At 34.5% G+C, this 21539-nt stretch overlaps 1 protein-coding gene and 1 long non-coding RNA gene across 2 annotated transcripts in view; one reads left to right on the top strand and one right to left on the bottom strand.

Moving 5' to 3' along the window:
• CSMD1 (CUB and Sushi multiple domains 1) overlaps nt 1-21539 on the top strand; it is a 2093507-nt gene that overhangs the window by 1606140 nt on the left and 465828 nt on the right. The window lies entirely within an intron of this gene.
• On the bottom strand, nt 5936-9120 carry LOC139437602 (uncharacterized). The gene is made up of 3 exons (XR_011647432.1): nt 9016-9120; nt 6130-6219; nt 5936-6023 (listed from the first exon to the last, which is right to left on the bottom strand). It is a non-coding gene; the product is annotated as an uncharacterized lncRNA (long non-coding RNA).

The following is a 21539-nucleotide window of genomic DNA, read 5'->3' as shown; positions in this document are numbered from 1 at the left end:
TTTGTTCTTCTATTTAGCAGCAAGCTAAGGGCCATTGGGCAGGGACGAAGAGGATAGAGAGAAGAGATAGATGGACACATCAAATAATTATGGTGAGATTTAATATGCAAGAAAAATAGTTTTCTTACTTTTTAGGGGCAGGAGAAGTGGTATATTCAAATGATAGTATTTAGAAGGAAATATTTGTACTTCGTATTTAAGACTGAAAAATTTTAAAATGTTCATAATAACATATTAACTGTGAGGGGAATACTATTTTCATTAACTTAGACTTATTTATTTATTTAATTAAATCTATTTATTTATTTTGAGCATGATGTTGCAGAACTTAGATCACCTTATGAGGTTCCTGAAGAGATTAAAGAGAAAAATCAAAAAAGTACCTTGATCTTTATTTTGTAATTAAATATATGATAAATTTTGCATTAAATTTTCTATTGACCTGAAAATAAAATGAAGCTTAGTTTGAAAAAAAAAAAATCTGTTTAAACATACCTAAAGAAACAACATTTTAACAGTGAGTTGTCATGAATAGGAAAGGCTCCAAAGTACATTTACTCTGATGTTTTTTTCTAAAAATTTATGATCAAAGAACCTCCAAGGCATTTTTATGTAATTCTCAGGTAACTCTGGAAACCATTGGAATTCAACTCAGTCGTTAGATGCTGTAATAAAATACTCTCCAAGGGATGCCAGGAATGGCTTCAGATTCCTTTAGATTATGGAAAAGCAGTGGAACCACTCAAAGTTCTGCCACCTAAAAGGAGATCTTTATGTCTCGAGAGGGGATGATCTGCTTTGAACCACCTAAAATGATGAACTCATCAGCTTAGTCCAGAGAGAAACTCTGTGGTTAACTCAAGTAGAAGTCAGAGTATGAAGGAGTCTGTATAGCTGCCTTGGAATCACACAATGAAGCATCTGCTCTTATCGCTTTTAAATAGAAAAATTAAAAGCCAATGCAAGCCTGAATTTAGCTTTAGGCAAGTAGTGCAGAAAAACCAGAGCAGGTCTTCCATCACTTTCTACTAAGGAAAGCCTCTTTCCAGATACTGAATGCTAAATGTCTATCTCATTGGTTGAAGCGTTAAGAGGATGCCCTTTTCATCACTAGATTGTGGCACTTAAGATTGATTATGATAGAATAATTTAGATTGCTCAACAAAAGAGATCTCATTGAAATACTCAAAGGAATAGTGCTAATTACATAAGAAAGAAATCTTGAGAAATCAAGTGAAAAGAAACCCTCCCATACCGCCCATAACTACAAGCAAACAAACAAATGAGAAAAGAAAATCTTTAATTAAGGAACAAAGGGAAAATTAAGAGCGCATGTTATTTACCTAATTCTCAACTTGAAAAGCAGAAGGAATTCTTAAGGGAAATAGTTATAGGGAAAAAGTTGTGCAATGGGCGGCCCTGTCAAGGAAATCAAAAGTAAGCTAAAATGTCAGAAACCATGGAAATAAAGCAGAAGAATTTTTAAGAAATACTAACTACACCTATATATCAATAGCTATTATATAATTCCCCAAATGTAATCGAATAAAGTTTATTTCTATTTCATTCAGTTTCTTTAAAATGTTATGATTTTATCAAAATGTGATTTTGCAGCCTAAAATCTGAATAAAATGTATTTCTTAAATTGCCTCTTTTAGATTACTACTATATCATATTTAAGTAAACTTTAAAAAATTATTTGTCCATATATCTTAAGTGAATTTCATATACAATTCGTTATATGCAGGAGCCTGATTATAATCCCTTAATTATTGATGATAATGTGTGTTCTTCAAAGATTAAATAGATATTTCTGCTTGTATGCATGTGTTTAGTTGTTATTCTGACAGATATCAAGGCAATTTTATTTCACATATACAATGTAAAATAAAGTAAGATTCCATTTTGAAAATTATTAACTTTCAATAATAAACGATAGTGACAATCTTTCTAAAGACTCACATTTCTATACTTGTGCCAAAAGAATTGGCAATAATTCTCTACAAAAGTTATCTATGAATTCTAGTGTTGCAAATATATTTTCATTGTATGACAATATTGAACAGAAGACATTTTCCATGATTTTTCCTTTAGCCTTATATATTTTATTTGTATATGTTCCCCATTCCAAATATTTTATTTAAAATATATTTCCTTAAACAGGATCCCATTTTTTTATTCATGCTCTACAATCTCCCCATTTCTCTTTATTATCCTACTCTCTGTAATAAAAAGGTATGACAGCATCACGGAACAAAATATATTAGGTCAATTTTTTGATGGTTTGTTGATTGATAATTACAAATTGTGTTTTGGGGCTCTTTCTTAGACCACATCACTATGTTATGATTTTCAGAATAAGCAGCTGTGAGAATTAAACAGACTTTGGAATCCATCTAAAGAGTTTTATCGAATCATATTAAAATATTTGATGCTATTAAGCATGTATTTATATGCAAATACTGCTTCTGTAGGAATACCTGTCTTTGTAGTAAATCACAGATACCTGTCTTTGTAGTAAATCACAGATTGCTCCAAAGCAACAAGGGATATTTTAAATTTCACTATAAGAATGTTAATATTTAAACTGGTCAAAAAAAATAAGCCAGCAGTGTACTTTGAAAGATTATTTTCCCAAATATTATCACTATATGGGGAGAATCTCTAAAAATGTCATTTAGCAAATTATTATGTGGACAGAAGAAAAGTAAAGCAAGAGATATAATGTGTGATAAATCTCGATTTTGGCTAGCCCTTGGGTGATTTTCTACCTGAAATGCAGAAGGTCAAAACTGGTAAACAAGTTTGGCCAGTGGTTTATTGGTGGGAATGAGGTAAATGAAGTGAAAATAGGAGAAATTTTATGCAAAATGCAAGTTTAGCCCTTGTGCTAGGAAGGAGGAAAAGTACCCTCCTGAAAAGAAGCATTGGAGTGAGGTCAGGGAGGAGGCAGAATGGATATATTTAAACAGATTGTTTTGTTGAAGCTGAAAGTGATGTGCTAGCTTTCAGATGAAGACAGCCTTGATTTACTGGTGAAGTTAGTAAAAACACAAACTAGAATGAAATATGGCAGTTTGAAAAAAAAAGGCTAGTAGGAAAAACAGAAGAAATTTCTCAGTATCCAAGGTTACAGTATTGTTGTAGGACAAAAGGAAAATCAGTGGCAGATAAGGTTGGCAAAGGCCCTGATACTATATCTGCACATGGATATAGATAGACACTGAACTTCAATTGTTATAAAAACCTGTACCCCAATGGTATTATGGAATCCCTAATACAGATCTTTTCTAAATTCCATGGAAAGAATCAGTTATAGCAGCTCCATTGGTGTCTAAACAACATTCCTACTTGTATATATGCCCTCTACTGTATCATAATGGCCAGAAGTCTGCTAACTACATTTCCCAGAATCTCTTACTACAAGTTTCCAGTTGTGTTGGAAGAACTGAAAACTGGAAGGGTGGGCTAAGAGCTCCGAAAATGCAGACAGAAAAACCTGAATTTATATGTTAGCATCACCATTTACTAGCAGTGCTACTTTTCAGTGTTTGAAATACTTTTTTAAAAATTTTCAAGTTTTAGTTATATCTGTAAAAGGGGTAAATGGAAGAACTTGTGTATTTTTGAAAGTGTTGTGAAATGTAAGGATGAAAGAAACAAGCCTTATTGTTAATATTCAGTTGATAATAGAGTTAAATACTATGTGCAGGCCTCTTCTCAGCATTGAAACATTAAGGAGAAAGGAGGAGATGTAGCTCCAGCGATTAAGTGCCTGCTTCCCCATACGAGGTCCTAGGCTCTATCCCCAGATACCTCCTAAAAACAAAACAATCAAGCAAACAAGAAAGAAAAACAACCCAAGGGAGCTGGTGTAGCTCAGTGGTTGGCCACTGGCTTCCCACATACAAGGTCGGGGCTTCAATCCCTGGCCCCGGTACCTATAAAAAAGAAAAAAAAAAAAATTAAGGAGAAACAAGGCAAATACAGCTTCTACTCTCATCACACTTATAATCTAGTTTCAAACTATATAAAATATATAAAATGATATATTCACATAGTTGCCAGGACACAGTAAATAGTTACTAACTATTTTGTTATTATCAACCTTGGTAATATTAATAATAATGTAATAAAATCTTTCTTATAGCAGATATTCCCAGATTTTCATAGAAGAGAAGATGTCATATAGATCCCCTTTAAATTCAACTTTAGATTCTGCACTTCATACTACTTCCAATAGAGTATATATATTTAGCAATTATATTTTAGTTCGGATTTCTCCAATTTTATTCACCAAATCTTGTATCTTGATGGATATAGATATAGAGAAATAAAAATATGCTTGGCACCCCTGGAGCAGACATGGCTGCTATGGCTATGTGTGTGTGTATAATTTTTTTTCGGAGAAGTAGGAACTATCAGTAACTCATTATAGGTAAGATAAATGTTACAAAGCATAAAATACTAACATACTTTATTTCAAAGCAATTCTTATTCTGAACATACATTTTAACAATTTTATTGAGGTGTGATATATGACCAATAAACTGCAAATATTTAAAAGGTACAATTTGGTGAGTTTTGACAGATGTATACACTTGTGACGCCTCGATCACAATCCATTTCCATCACCCCGCAAAGTGTTACAAGCCTTTTGCAATTTATCCCTATCTCCATTCCCAATCCAAGGCAATCACTAATTTTTGTCTGTAATTACATATCAGTGGTTCTCAACTGGGGAGCAGTTTTTGTTCCCAGAGATCTTGACAATATCTGGAGACATTTTTGATTGTCACAACTTGCAGGAGAGTGTTGCAGATATCGGGCGGGTGGGGGTTAAGGAAGCTGTAAACACTGCAATGCACAGAAACTTAGGTTTGTGGCCCCAATATCGATCATGATGCTCTGAAACGCCCCACTATGGATGGGTTTGCATTATTTTTAAAATACTACACAAGTGGAATCATAGAATTTACACTCTTTTGTGTATGTTTTATTTCACTCAACGTAATGACTTTGAGATTCATTCATGGTGCTGCAAGCATCCACAGTTTGTTCCCTTTTATTTCTGAGGGGTATGATATGCCCCATTTTGTTTATCTGCTCACCAATTGTGAACATTTGGGTTATTTCCAGGTGATGACTAAGGAGAATAATGTTTCTATGAATATTTGTGCATAAGTCTTTGGACATTCACTTTCATTTCTATTGGGTAACTATCTAGATGTGAATGTTGAGTCGTATTGTCGGTGTAGGTTTAACTTTTTAAGGAATCAAATTGTTTTCCAAAGCAGCTGTGAAATTTTATATTCCAATCAGCAGTTTGGGAGAGTTATGGTTTCTCTAAATTCTTGACAAAATTTGAAATATTCAATCTTTTAAATACCAGATTCTAGTGGGTATGAAAATCTAAATATTTTCATTATTAAATTTGAATATTTTTTCTGTGGTAATATGTTTTCAATATACACATTGTTGATTTTTGCAATAATCTGAACATTTACAGGGGCTCCAGGAGTTCTGCTTCTCTTGAAGGTTCTAAGCATTCAGAATTGCATTACTTAGCAGTTCTGGCTGCACAGCTGGTTTTGCCATTATTCTTGTTTTAATTGTCTCTATGCTCTCTCTTTGGTTGCTAAAACATTTCTTGTGCATGGTTTTGAATGTCATTATTAGGTTCCAATCATTCTAGTAGAACTCGTTTGGGACTTTAAGAAATATATGATAATAACAAAATATACTTAATTTAAAATTTCAGGCCCTACAAGAATTATTTCTATTATGAAATTCAGGAATAAGAAAACATTGATGCTAACAGCAGATGATGTGAGTTGACAAAATTGCTAGGTTCACAATAGAATTATGACTTTATTTTACCATCTAGATTTTAAATCTCCTTTACTTTATTACTCACATCTTTTAAGGGAACTTGCCAGCTGTGTGATTTACCAGTTCATCTCATCAGCAGATGGTCACATCACACTTTGACAGCAGTAGATTTGACAAGTAAATACCTCCTCCTGTTAGAGGCAATTGGTCTTGTAGAGAAAACTTTCAAAAGGGTCACTTGTTTCAATTCTGAATTTGATTAAAACAACTTATTATTAGTCTGAATAAATTACTTACCTTTCCATTTCCATGAAATGACAAAGAATCCTCATAAAATAGGAAAATGTAGTTAACAGCAGTTTAATGAAGACTGTTATTTTGCAGTACCTAGTTGAGAACATTAGATTTGCAAAGAATGACCTAATAAGTTATTTCATATGTAGTATATCCAAAATATTAATATTTTTAAGAAATGATATTGATTAAAAAGTTTCCCTTGGCGTATAATTTTTAAGAGTCAATTAAAACTAAGTAGTTCTTTTTAGTTGAAATTTATTAAATGTTCGCAACATTTGACTAAGGAATTCTTCATTTTCTGTGTTTCAAAAATATGTCTGCAAGAATCGTATAGTTAAATATTAGCACTACTTAATTTTTTGTTACTTCTACTCAAAGAAGAGAATGGGTCGTCTTCTTCTTAGGAAATCTGACTAAACAATTTGGCACTATTTCTGCCTTCATTTCCAAATTTTGTAGTTTCATTTGTGGCATTTCATGGTTTGAAATGATACATGGTTGCCTAAAGCCACAATAAATTCTGAACATTTTTTTGGTTGTGTTTATCCAGTTTTTGAAAAGGTAATGCAACTGGACACAAAACATTCAGTCTAGTTCTGCATCAATTACATTATATCACACCCACCTGATATCAGGCCCAGATACAGGTAAACTGAAAAGTTTAGTGCAAGTTTTGAACTAGTGATTTCTAATGAAAAAAATAAAATAAAATAAGTTGATAAGCGTTTTAAAAGTCATAGTTGGGAGCGGATGTGGTTCAAGTGTTTGAGCTCCCACCTCGTGTGTTCCAGATGCCTCCAGAGAAAACAAAAACATAAACAAAGAATAACCAAACAAACGAAAAAAAAAACAACTCAAGGAAGCAGATGTAGCTCAGGGTTGAATGCCGGTTTCCCACATATGCGGTCTCAGGTTCAATTCCCGACCACAGCTACCTCAAAAAAAAAATAGTGTCACCTTGAAATTGACATAAAGAAGGAATAAAAACAATATATTATTACCATATGCCAACAAATATCCTGTTGATTAATGAGGAAAAACCTCTCTAAGTGATATTGAAGAGCTAGATAAGGCAATTGACCAAAAGACTTAAAATGGGCTCACGCTCACTCCAGCTTGCTTGTCCATTAATGCATTTGAAAAGTGATGCTCCTAATTTATAAAAAGTTGTGGAAGTCAGGCTAACACACATGCAAAAGGTATGTTCTCAAGAATCCAAGAATCCTATTTTAGTCATAAGATGCTTATTCTACAAAATGGTTATTTTTTAATATTAAGAAAATTGATCAAGAAATCATTTTAACTCATATAAATTGTGTGTTGGAAATCTGCACACACAATAAATCTCAGTGGGAAAAAATTCTGAACATGGTCAAGATATCAGCTTTCTTAGAAGTATCACATACATTATCTTTATATTTACTGTCATTTAAAAAAATATTGAAGATAGGAAAATACAAATGTGAAATATTTTATCAAGTCTAATTTTAATTCTTAATCTGATATGATTTTGGTATTTTCACCAATTATTAAAGATATTTTCAGAGTAGTATAGACTCCTATTTACTTACTAATTCTTGTTCCATATAGATTATGTTTTAGTTCATAGTGACCCACTGCTGAATGAGATAAAATTATCATGTTCTAGTGGAAAACATAGTGTGGGTTCCATTAAGCAGGTGTGTTCTAATAAAAATACTGAAATATTCTCTAGCCCTTCTTTTGTCTGTTCAATTTTACTAGATCATAGTGTTGCAATCTCAATGCTAGGTATGCATCAGTCAAGGTGTATATCTTTTCTCATCCAAACATGCTGCCTTTGCAGAGAAAAAGAGCACCTTAAATTGGTCAGGTACACATTTAACGTTTGTATTGAGAGCAGAAAGCATTAGACAACAACAGCAACAGGAAAATGAAAGTTCTCTGTGCCACTCTTCTGTGACAGTGCACAGTGCGTTTCAAACATGTGCAGCAATTGTTGTCAGAGGCATTGCCTGCACAGATTGCTCTGACTTTTGTCACTCGATAAAGTGGCAAGGCTTTATAAGAGTTAAGGGCACCATTGAGCTTCTTTTAAGCTACTGTTATCTGAGTGGCGGGTGACATTTTTAGGAAACATATTTATTTTCTCTTTCCTGGCTCATGTGAACCTTGCCCGCCATAGGGAAGTGTAAGGAAAGTGGGGTCATTTTGTAACACAAGAACACAGCTGTTTTTTCTTTATGTCAGTGATTAGGATAACTTTTGTGTCCAAATTGAGATGTTAAAGTGGTATCAGAGGAGTCATTGTTATTACTTTAATTGTAATTATAGGAACCAAAATCAGAACAAAATAATCTTGTTACTTCTTATGCTGTGCTTGACCCTAGGTACAATCATTGAGCTACACTTATGCACTCACAAGGGTGAATATAGACACCGACTGGCTGTTCAACTACATGATCTGTCATGACTGATACACAATTAGTAAATGCAGTGCTAAGGAAAGGTGGCTGACTATTTGTTTCTCAAACTTTCTAATCAGAAGAAATGGCATTCACCAAGTAGACTAAACTAGGCAATATCCAGCTTTATATCCAGCTACAATAAAATTTCTTTGAAATATGAGTATACTTACATTTTACCCTTACATGCTAATTAGCTTTCTATACTGACCAATATGTTTCCTGTTTATACTTGAAGAATGAGATGTGAAAAAAAAGGTCAATTATAAAAGAATAAATCATTCAAAAATACCAATGGAAGTATTGCTTTTTGACCCATAAGACAACATACAATGTAAGGGAATTTTCCAGATTTTATATGTCTTCAAAATTAATTAAGTAATTTAGGTCATTATTTCTTCGTTGGCCCGAATTGATTGTGTTTATATGAAAGTTCTCTTACCTTGGAAATAGTGGAAATGATCTCCACCACCCAAAGGGTGGCAGGAGGCAAGGACTGGTGAGAATTTCACGAGCTCCAAACACAAGCTTCTACACTGCAGCAAACCCACTTCCAAGTGTTTACCCAAGACAGATGAAAGCCTCTGTCCAAGGTCTTGTGCTTAAATGTCATGACATTTTATTCATGTAGCCCCAAAGTGGAAACAGTCCAAATGCCTATCAACTGGTGATCGGATTTTTAAAAAACAAATCAACAAACACAGTGGACTATTATTTGCAATAAAAAGGAAACTTTTGTAACATGAGTGAATCTCAAAAACATTATGTTAAGTGAAAGAAGCCAGAAATAAAGTATATGTTTCTTGTATGATTTCATTTCTACGAAATTCTAGAAGACACCAAACTATCCTGAAAGTAATCAGATCATAGGTTATCACGAGCCAGGTGAAGGGAGAGGGATTGACTGGTGGTGGGTAAGAAGGAAATTTTGGGAGAATGGAATGTTCTATGTCATAATTTTTGTGTGAATACACAACTATATACTTTAGTGAAACTCATCAAATTAAATGGAACTTCAACATTTAAAATTGGTGGATTTTAAAGTACATAACTTTTTTCTTAATTTAACTAAGAAAAAAACTGTTGGGCTAGAATGAGTAATAATGAATGACTAGAGAATAAACTGAACTGTTTAAGTGTTCTTAAAATTCATAGACCTGTCAAATCAGCCTATCTGGAAATACATAAAACATTGAAATTAAAGAAATGGAGCAAAGGAACATTTTAATTACTTATGTTTTTCCAACTTGAATCCCAATGACATCTTGGTTCAGTTGTGCAGTTTTTCACTATTTTTCAAGATTTACCATTGTTTCTCTATCTTCTCACATTTTTTCCAACTGAGTTTCCTCCATGGTATGACTTTTAACTTAATGTATCTTAAAAGAGAGTCAATATAAAAATTATAGGTGATACTTTTGGGAAAAGTCTTTTTATTGGGCAGATTCAGAAAAGTTAGTGAGATAGAGTAAACAACTTTTAGAAAAATGTCCCTCTACCCAAAATTTTTGGTTCCTCCCTTAAATTTAACCTACATCTCAATTTTTCTATTTCATCAACAATCTCCAAAGAGTTATGCACCATTTATCAGATCCCCAGAATTGTTTTATGGTGTAGAAAATACTGGACAGCTAAAACATGAGCTCAGTCCTGAGGGAATTCACAATCTCTTCAAGGAGAGAAGCAACAATATCTAAAATAAGTGGAACAGACAGCAGTTCAGAGAAAAGAATTACTAGTGAGGACAAGAGGGATCAGTAAATGCCATTGATCAAGCAGTCATGTGAAGAGTAGATAGGTAGAAAGTATAAGCTATTCTAAGAAATGTGTAGAATTTATAAATTAGGAGATCTTTATACCAATGTTACAAGTTCTTCTGTTACTACAAAAATAATAATTCTACCTTGGTCTATGGTTGCATTCTCCCCTTATGTTTGTTCATCCTGAGTCTTGAAGATTTGGGGATGGTGATGCCTGCTGTGCTTCAGATTGAGAGGGGGCTTAGATCTTATGGGGCAGATGGAATGAAATTGCAATGTTGATATAAAGATAGTGGTTTTCAGAGGTTCTGAGGGGAGCAGAGAGGGAAGAAAAGGTGGAACATAGGGCATTATTAGGGCATTGAAATTTTTCTGCATGACATTGCAAAGATGGATACAGGCCATTAAACATTTTCTCAAAACCTATGAAATTGTATGGCACAAAGTGTAAACCATAGATGAAGGTTAGGAGCGATGTTTCAATATTTGTACCACACTATTATAAGATGTTATTAATAGAGGAAGATGTGGGAGTTGGAGGGGGTGGATATATTGGAATTCCCTATATTTTTATGTAACTTTTCTGTAATCTAAAATATCTTTAAAAATAAAGTTAAAAAATAAAAACTGCATATAAATTAGAAGATCTGAGGCATCTTATCTTAGAGATTTAGAACAGAATGAAAAGTGATAAATATTGATCCTCGATGGACCGATATTTACTAGAGGGTACACAATCATTATTTTTCCTGCAAGATCACCCTTTTTTTCATGTTTGTATAAGTAAAATGATAGAGTATTCAATAGTGTAGACAGCAATATTTCTTTTTTTAAGAAATTTTTATGGTCTTTTTTTAAAAAGATAAATAGATCACAAAAAACATTACATTAAAAAACATGAGGTTCCCATACACCCCACTCCCCACCCCTCTCCCCTCCCCACTCCTCCCACATCAACATCCCCTTTCATTAGTGAGTCACATTCATTGCATTTGGCGAATACACCCTGGAGCACTGCCGCAGCACATGGACCATAGTTTACAGTGTGGTTCACACTCTTCCCCAGTTCATCCAGTGGGTTGTGGCAGGGATATACAATGTCCTGCATCTGTCCCTGCAATATCATTCAGGACAACTCCAAGTCCCCAAAATGCCCCGTAGCAAACCTCTTCCCCGCTCTCCTTGCCTTCAGCAACTCCCGTGGCCACTGTCTCCACACCAATAATACAATTTCTTCCATTGCTAGAGTCACAACAGTTCTATAGTAGAATACCAGAAAGTCCACTTCAATCCATATTATATTCCTCCATCCTGGGACCCTGGGATGGTGATGCCCACTCCACTTCTAACTCGAGAGGGGTCTTAGATCTCACCTGACTGATGGATGTGATACTTCCTGCTTGCAGTTGTAGACAACTCTTGGTTCCCTTGTGTTGTGGTTGACCATTCTCACCTCCCCATCAGCCGACCTGGGTAAGTCCAATGGACCAGAGAGTAGGAGTTGCAACTCTGCTGAGGCTCAGGGCCCAGTTGACACATGGACAGTCCAGAGATTCAAGTCTCCTGAGCATACACAAAGCCTAGCACCAATCACAGGCTCAGTAAAAGTGACAGAAGAGTTATATGTAGAGAGGTCACATCTGAGTCTAACTCCATCACAATCAGGAGCACAAATTCCAAAGTAGGACCCACTGGCTAGGCGATGAATTCCAGAGCCATCTGCCATGACCATAGAACCTGTGTGTCTCCGTAGCGCTCAGAAGCACCAGCACCTGGGGTTCTAGCTACTTTGGCTGTCTCTGGGATCCAGCTGAGATGTGCACAAGCGCAACCCCTTTGATAACTTCCCTACTCATTTTCAAGTCTCTTAGCCATAAAAACTCAATATTTCTTTCTATTCTACCTAATAATCACACAGACTGTATCTATTGTTCCTATATACCATTTAAATGTACCTTTACTCCAATGCACTGTCATACATTATTCCTCAGGAACTGTGGATTTAAGAGTGCTCTTCCCACTTTAGAAATGCCCAATTTCCTCTGGGGAATTCTTTGCCAGTCATTGGATCCAGTCTCTAAAGATGAGCCCTTACACTTTTTTTGTGATTAGATATTTTCTCTAGTATTGACTTTCAAATATCTTGCATTATGAGTTTAATTTTAGAAAACAAACTGCCTGCCAATTCCATAAAATCATAAAATTACAATTTCCATTCATCCAAACAGAAATGAACATAGAACCAGCCTTTGTGGATTTATTGTTTTCAATTATTGTAGGGAAATGACAAACATCACATAGTACAGTTTCACACAGGTTTAGTGTCTTTTTAATAGTGTATGGTACAAAAGATAACTATAAATATATAGTGGTAATCGTCTTAATATAACATAGAAACTGTCAGTTAATGGGACATTAACCAACAGCAGCTATCACTGATTTTTTTTTCCATTAGGGAAGTATTTTATTATCAGTTTTCTGTATTGGGGTGTAAAGGTATAACATCTTTAGATGTTTTCTTAAAAATCTTTTCATTCCCTGCATATAACAGTGGCAGGTAATAAAAGGTTCAAAATGTAAGTACTCTATAATCTATTCTTATAAGTAATAACTGAAAGTAGGATAAAGTTACTAAGACCTAAAATTTCTAAATTTGGTTAGTTTTTTACCAAAATAGTTGATACACTTTAGAAAATACTTATATATTTTATAACAGTAGGATTTACCTTAGAATAGTTTTAGATTTACAGAAAACTTAGGAAGACATACTGAGAGTTCCCACATACTCCACAGCCATTTGCTCCTGTGGTTGACATCTTGCAATGTATGGTCCATTGGTCTCAGCTAGTGAGTCATCACTGATCCCTGATTGACCAAAATCCATACCTCCGTCAGATTTAATGAGTTCTTACCTAATGTCCTTTTTCTGTTACAATATCCCATCTGAGATAACATGACATTTAGTCTTATCTCCTTAGGCTTCTCTTGGCTGTGACAGTTTATCTGACTTTCCTTGTTTTTGATGAACTTGTTGGCTCTGAGGAATCCTGGACAGGTTTTCTGTAAAATCCTACAATGTGGCTTGTCATGCCTGGACACAAGTTTGTTTTTGAGGAATGATACAGAGCAGGTATATTTAAGAAAAATCATCAGATGATTTTGGCTTAGCTTGGCAATTCTCAAGGTGAGCGATTTGCTAAACTAATAATAATAATAAAATAATAATAGTAAACAGACACATATGTTTGTTACATGCCTGGGGTTATTTAAACACTCTGCATTTGATCTTCCTGGATCTGAGCTTCAATGATGCTCATCTCTAGTACTCACAATCGGGAGCACAGCTACTCCAAACAGTTTGCTAAAAGTCATCCAGGTAATAAGTAGTGCTGATATTTGAATCTCAGATAGTATGGTCATACAGCCTTTTTTAAAATAAGCACTATGCTGTTCTGCTTATAGAATGTAGTCTTTAAAATTGCAGGAAAATAAAGCAGGTAGTTTATGGAAAATTGTATTGTTGCAGATGATTTCTCTCAATGCATCTGGATATGAAGTAAATTTTTAAAATTTAATTTGTTTTAATTTTTTTTTTTACTTTTTAAGGCCATGTGCTATTTCTTCTTCCACAATAAACCAGGAATATCTGTTCAATAAAGGTTGAGAGCATAACAGGACTTTGCTGTGAAAATGACCACTGAGGCACACTGAAAATATTTTACTCGCTACTCAGTAAGGTGATATTTCTGCTGAGTTGAGGGATGATAGAAGAACTTGGTCCTCATCATTGTGAATCCTTGACCTAAAGTTAATGATTAGGGTGATGTATGTGCATCTAGGAGTCCAATGACTGCCACCATCGCAACAAAATACCTATTTGCCTAATTTGAGTATAATATAAGAAAGTAAAATTATTGTACAATTACCATAATTGAGTTGCTACTAATTGATTCTGGAAAATAAAAATTGCATTATGCCTACTTCTCACTTATTCTGAGGCACTTTCATTATTATTTTGGCTCTTCTATTTTTTATGTATTTGAATGTACTTTGAAAAAAGTTTATGAGATTGAAAAAGAAAATTTAACACCCTTTTTTAGTGGCTTATTCTTCCTTCTAGTTTTCTTACATATTTTGACATATAAGTGTGGAAGTGTATGTATTTGATTATTGATTTGGAATTTTTATTGAGGTGAAAGTGGCTTGTAATTTTGATGCATATTTATCTAGCTTTGCTTGATAGTTGTAAAATCACTGAAAGTTAGTATCCTATTATGTCAGATGTTATATCAGATGAAACCTTTTTAGCTAAGAAACATAATGTTGTTGGATCTGAAGCTTCAGATCCAAATGAGACTGTTTTAATCCCAAATCAGGTTACCAGATCCACATGGGCACAGGGGAAATTAGTCAAGTAAATATAGCCCTACTACTGTAGCTGAACAATATCTTGAATAAAACTCTAGTTTTCACAAGAAGTGCTCTCGGAGGCCCAGTCTCTTAGATTTCTAGCAGAGCTGATATCTCTTCAGATAAAATCTTGAATTCCAACAGCTCTTATAAATAATTCGGACACTGCTACAATTGATTTGTAAAATGGCTACTCTCAGAGCCTCTATGTAACAAGTGAGATGAGTAATTGTAGCAGTTCATTTCTCCTGTTACTATCAGGGATTCCTAGAATCCAGTGTTTCACTGTGGGTCCACAGAGGGGAAAGTGGAGTTAGTAGACATGATTCCCAATTCATCTGAGCTGTTGACTGCACTTTTAAAAGCCTCTTGTTTTTGTTTTAATCAAACAAGGCACATTTATGTGAAAAGCAAATACAGTATTTTACACAAATAACAGAATTTCCCCTGAGCATCATAATTAAACATGATTACACATAATTTAAACAAGCAAAGGCTAATGTAATAGCAATTTGCTATTTTCTGAAATTGTATTATTGATCATGACAGACAAAGAAATATTCAATAGCGACTTTACTTTTCTCAAGGTACCCTGATTATGCTATGCCCATGTCGTTTTCAGTAAGGCTGGAAGCAATGCCACATCCAAACCTCATGATTCTCTCTAGTGGAAAGACTCTCAGAAATGGTCCCCAAAGGAAAGGAGTGGTAGATAGCAATCCCAGTGTTGCAATCTAGTTTTCTAAAGATGATGAAAGGAAATCAATTGTTTTTAGAGATTTATGATTCAAAGCCCCAGGAAAGTGATGATCAATCCAAAAGCAGGTATAAGGTTCACACTTACATAAAAGACTATTGCTTTTTACCAGTTCTTTCATTTGAAAGTAAATGGAAGCATTTACTGGTCTTTGGTGCATACTCACCTGTTTTTTAGTACCCACCACCCAATAATAATTCCGGAAGTCCTAGAATATCTTTTATTTGTTTTACTTTGTTTTCTTTTTTAAGCCCTAAATTCAGAATAGAGATACAGTTAAGTAGAAAATGAGGGAAAAAAGGTAGATAAATAAACTATAAAAATGCCTTTATTGGAAGAGTAAAACTATCAGAAGCTGTATAAACATATTCTTTGTCTGATACCATGGGAGAGAAAGGCTTTCAGTTTCTAAACTCCAAATATGTTTGATTATTTTAAAGAAATATTTCCTGAAGAACTATAGTGTAGTGGTTTCTGCAGAAGTTTATTGCAGTCCTTTGAGAATCTAGATGGAATTTAGAAGTACATTTATGTATGGAAACATCATAAAATATATCAATTTGTTATAACTTTAAAAATTCAACTAAACTCTTCTGTAGTGCCTAAGACACCAGCAATTAAACATATTTCACAAGTCTAGGAAAAACCTATATGGCCCTGGCAGGATAGATTTGATGAGATAATGTACATAGCGCAGAGCAGAGCACAGTGCTTCCTGAAAGTTAACTCTTGATAAATCATTCTCATTAGAAGGCAGGGATAGTAACCCAAAATTATCTACTAATATTAAATCATTTTATCTACCAAGATTTAGAGAAATCGGTGTCTTTATGTATAATCCAGTTGAGTTAAATATAACTTCACTATTTAGTTGTACTCTGGAAACCCTTTTATATGATTTTCCTAAGTGCTTTCAGGATTAAAGATATAAAGGTCTTGATAATTTCTCATTAATTTGTGGAAATAGATTACAGAGAACTGAGAAGAAATCATCCTGTGAGCCTCCTAAGTCCATTTTCAATGGAAACTACATCACCAGTGGAAAAGGAACTGAAACAAAATTTGAAGGAATGTGCATTTTCTCAGGGCATATTTCCACATATCCATACATGTTTCTGTTAGAATTCTTTCTTATCCCCCTCCTACCTTTTTCATAGCCCTTTTTGAAATTCAGGCAAAATAAATACACCAAATATATTCTTATGTGAAAAGTGGATTTTTAAAAAAGTAATCATAGTTCCTATTGGCTTATATTTTGAGTTGCTTTCTCCCTTTCTCTTTTAGTCATCAATTCTCTGTTTTTGTAAAGCATCATTTTTTCTGAAGTATATCTAGAAAACTCTTACTTTTAAAAAATAAGTAGAGGGGTATAATAAGTTACTGATGCTATTGGTTAATCAGTTATACTACTAAGAATTTAATATTATAGCCAAATAAAATTTCTTATTTGGTAATTGAACTTACTCTCATGTAAACATGGGGATAGGATTCCAAACAAAAGAGATGCATTTCATCCATAAAGAAAGGAAAATTTTTGTTTTATATCTATTTCTTTACTTTTTCAATGTATCCAGCTCTCAGCCTGGGAGAAGAATAAAAAAAAAGTTATTGTTTTTCATTAAATAGGCCAGGGTATATGAACATTTTCTCACAAACACAACTTTGCTTCTTCATAAAATATATCCTTATTATTTTAATGCATATTTATATTGTCTTTTCAGTTCATATTTTTCTTACCTGCTTACCTTAGCTTGGGGCCTAGGTCAATTAGGAGTTGGAGAAACATTTCACGAATGAGTGTGATGGTTAGAGAATATAGATATAACTCATATGTAACCAAAAAATATATGATACTTATAAAAAATTATTTTGCAGAATGCCTGCAGTGTGTCAGCCACTTTAATGAATACTGATCAACAGGATAGACTGTCACTGCCTACTCAGAGCTTACAATGAAACAAAGGAGATAAATATAATGCAGAGTGACAAATCTTACAGCAGGGAAAACAGAGGGTGCTGTGGGAGCACATGGAACAGGCTATCCCAGAGGAAGTGAAATCTAAAGTAAAATATGAACAATGAACAGTTAGGGAGTAGAAAAACGTGCACAGCAGAAGTGGAGGCTGAAAAGAGAGGGTCCTATCAGATACTGAAACAAATTAGAGTATGCTTGGGTTAGGCAGGGAGTGATGAAAGATGACTCAAAGAGGTCAGCAATGTCCAGATCTCACAAGCTTTTTAAATCAGGTTAAAGAATTTAGATTATGAATGAAGAGGCTGTCCAGAGGCATTTAAAGCAAGTTAATGTTATCATTAGATTTGTGGTTTAGAAATATTATTGTGGCTACAGTACAGAACATGGAATGAAGAAGCAAGATGAAAAGTTAGGAGATAATTTATATGGCATCGATGATGGTGAAAGATGAGGGAAAATAAACAATGATAACCTGAACTTGGGGCAAAGTAGAATATTTGGGAATACAGCTGTTTTTGTGTGATGTATTTTGGGGTTGAACAGGGTGGGATGATTGAAATTATCCCCAAGGGCACTATATAAACTTTTTGAGATCCTAAAATAACATTGTAGAGTCAATTTTTAATCATGGGAAAGCTAAGATGATGGTTCATATTTTTGTTGTTAGGTTTTATCTCTGCAGATGTCAGGATGTCATAAAACCATAAAACTGAAAGGGACACTAACAACTATCTAATACCATTCCCTTTTGTTTATCAATAAAATTAAATTGTTTAGTGTTCTAGAGGGAGTGGGTGCCAAAAATGCCATGAGAATTTTCGTCGGTGTGGGCAGGGAATATAAAAATAGTTCCAGTATTTCTTTTATTTCAAAACTGGAGAAGAAATTTGGAAGATGCTTTTAAATATCCCTCTCTATCCTTAAGAAATACAAGGTAATGTGGAAAAAAAGTGGAAGAAAATGGTCACATTGCTTTGGAGATCGTCGTGAGAAATAAATTGACCTTTAGAAAAACTTACTATGGATGAACCAGGCACACTCTGATATTGATTAATAAGGTGGTTTTTGCTTAAAATCCTCAGTATTAAGGCATGTCACAAAAAGAATTCTCCCAGATATGTGAAAAGAACTGGTAGCACTTCTGATTTACAACAGAGGAATAAGTATTTCTCTGCTAACCTTAACTAAGAAACATCCATAAGCTGAAATAGCAGTATAAACTGAAGGTGGGAAAATTCTGTGAATCAAGGGACCACAGCAGAGACAATGCCAAGAAAGGTGTGGATATCTTTATTATCTCTCCAAAGGAGGTTGTACACACAAAGGGGCAAATCTGTGATCACCTGTTTAGAACATACTGTTCAGGGTGTGTGGGCAGCTGCAGGAACTTCCGGAAATGTGATAAACTTGCAGGAAACAAAGTTCTGATCAAGAAAACAGACACATATATCCTTCTCATAAAATATATGCTTTTTATGTGGCACAATAGAGGGAAATTGGGGTGAAAACCATGCCTATTGAAGCGGTGACAAATCCCCATAACTCACCATGCCTCACTGGGAGATACGGTGACTTCCTGTTAGCTTAAGATGGAGTCGGATCCTGAAGGATGGATGTTGGTGAAAGAGTGTAGGAAACAAGAGACCAGCCAAAGTTAAGATTGCTTAAGACTCTTCCTCAGCAGCCCTTCTTCCCACACTTTTCTTTAGCAGAGCTGATTCCGGCAAAGCTATCCCCTTAAAAGGTGAGAAAGTTAAAAATGGTCAAACAAGGCTCTATGCAGAGGTAGAGAGGAGCATCAGGATTCAAACGTGGCTGGTGACTTGCACTTCAGTCAGTCATTCTCATGGTGGTATACAACTCTTTCCTTTCTTTTTGGCTTGTTTCAATGGGAAGTCAATGGGGCCATTAATGCTAGGTATTGGTTAAGAGGATGGAAATTAAAATAGAAAAGGCAGGATGAGCTTTACAGAGACACCTTCATTAGCGAAAGGTAACGTGTGGCCGCCACTCAGCTCTGGCTGACCCCCTGGCTTGTTCTTGACATTGGGAGTCTCCATTGAGTCTTGTCCTTGGTTACAGCCCACATTCCACAGGACCAAATTCAGCTGTAATGCAAACATATCTGTAACTGTTCTAGCCTATATTTTTATTGCATGACTTATAGAATAATATAGGGCTGGGCACAGACTATATATTATTAGAAGTTCAGAAAATATTTTACTTTAGCTGTTTTTATTTTAGGGTAGTTTTATGCTTAGTATTCATTTCAGAATATTTTGATGAGACAACTATCTCTTTAAGAGCCCTGTGAAGGTTCGTACAGATAGAATAGAGCTTGAGTATAATAAAAACATGATGAAAGCATAGATTTCCAAATCTTCACCATGGTCTAAAGGCCCCACATCATCTGGTCTTTGACCAGCTCATTTTTCTCATGTCCTGCTCATCCCTGCATTCATCAGACTATAGCACATGGACTTGCTCGTGGATCTTCAACCTTGCCGAGAACTCTCTTACCCCAAACCACATTGTATTTGTTGTTTGCTGCAGGTGGAATGCTCTTCTTTCGCTCACAGTGGTGTGTTCTCTCACTTCATTCAAATATTAACATTTCTGTCACACAGAACCTCTTATCACTCTCCATCATCTCTTACCTGACCATCTGCTGACTGCTGTAAACTGCAGGCTGCAATTTGGTTGCTTATTTGTTGGACCCTACCAGCCAGAACAGTCAAGGTCATCAAATATAGTTTTCATGGAATAAAAAAAAGTAGTCCAGAGCTAATAACAAAAATATAGACACCTCATTATGTTGAAAAATCAAAAAATTAAAGAGTCTAAGTGGCATGAAGCCAAGGTATTTAGTATTAAAAGGAGTCCCAGAGAAATTAGTTATTATTAAAACAGGCAGTCATTCTCTTGAGCTTCTGCTAGTATGTGGTAGGGCTTATTATAGGTGCAAAGTATAGAAAGAAGAATTATAATTAAGTTCTCATTTAGCAAGCAGTCTTACTGGGAAGCTATATACCAAACCCCGCAGAAAATATCAGAGAGAGCAATTATTATGTATCAAGAGGCCTGGATTTCTTTGAATAAAATTTCTCTTTGTAGATTGAAAATAGGTCCAATAATCAGCATCCTAATGAGAATTTCCTTTACATGGCTCCTCTATTATGCTTTCGAGCATTTAGTCCCATTTATGCAAAAGTGTGTTCTGTCCAGAAGTATCATGTGATAGTCTAAGAAGTAGGAAATGTCATATCAGAGAAATTGTCAAGCCCAATATTTTGGCTTACGTCTTACCTAATATTGAAATGGCTGTGAAAAGAAACATTCAGATTTATTAAAAAAGTAGTGAATCCAACTATTCCTTTAAAATATAAGCATTTATAGAGATATTTCAAAATAACACAAAATTATTAAATATGACTGTAAAAATATCATTTTGATATATATTTTACAGATACATTTTTAAAATTATTCAAAATTAATACTTCATAAAAAGAAAATTAAATATAGACTTTTGAAACTAAAATAGTATTTGCTATTTTTAAAGATGATTTCTTCAAAGAGAAAACACAATAATAGGATTATTATTGAGTCACTAGTAAACTCTTGTACAAATATTTCAGGCTGCTTAGAAATGTTCTTTTGGGCTATTCAGTATTAGAGGAATAGTGAGAAAATAATTACAATCTAACTTCCAATATTCTCCCTAAGTTCCTTCATTATTGAATCCCCTTCTAGACTGATAACTTAGAAGAGATATTCTGACAGCTATTTTTTAAGGAATTCCATCTTTTAATCAATAACAAATTGTACTTTTTGATTCAAAGAAAGCATTTCAGGGTCATATTTGCCATCTTACATTTCACAATACATAGGAGCAGATTCGATGCAGGTCCCTGTTTCAGGGTCCACCCTGTCTTCTTCACCTTCCGCTTGTTCAGAAAGCATGTGAAGTAGAGCAGAGTTGCCCAACTGAGGGTGGCAGCACTCCCAATGGGAAATTTTGACCTAAGTGTGGATTTCGTCACAGTAATTTCGGGCCATGGCGACTG

The sequence above is a fragment of the Dasypus novemcinctus genome, chromosome 25 (assembly GCF_030445035.2).
Source record: "Dasypus novemcinctus isolate mDasNov1 chromosome 25, mDasNov1.1.hap2, whole genome shotgun sequence".
Lineage (NCBI taxonomy): Eukaryota > Metazoa > Chordata > Mammalia > Cingulata > Dasypodidae > Dasypus > Dasypus novemcinctus.
Note: the sequence above shows the minus strand (reverse complement) of the source record. Positions and strands in the feature narration are given on the sequence as shown.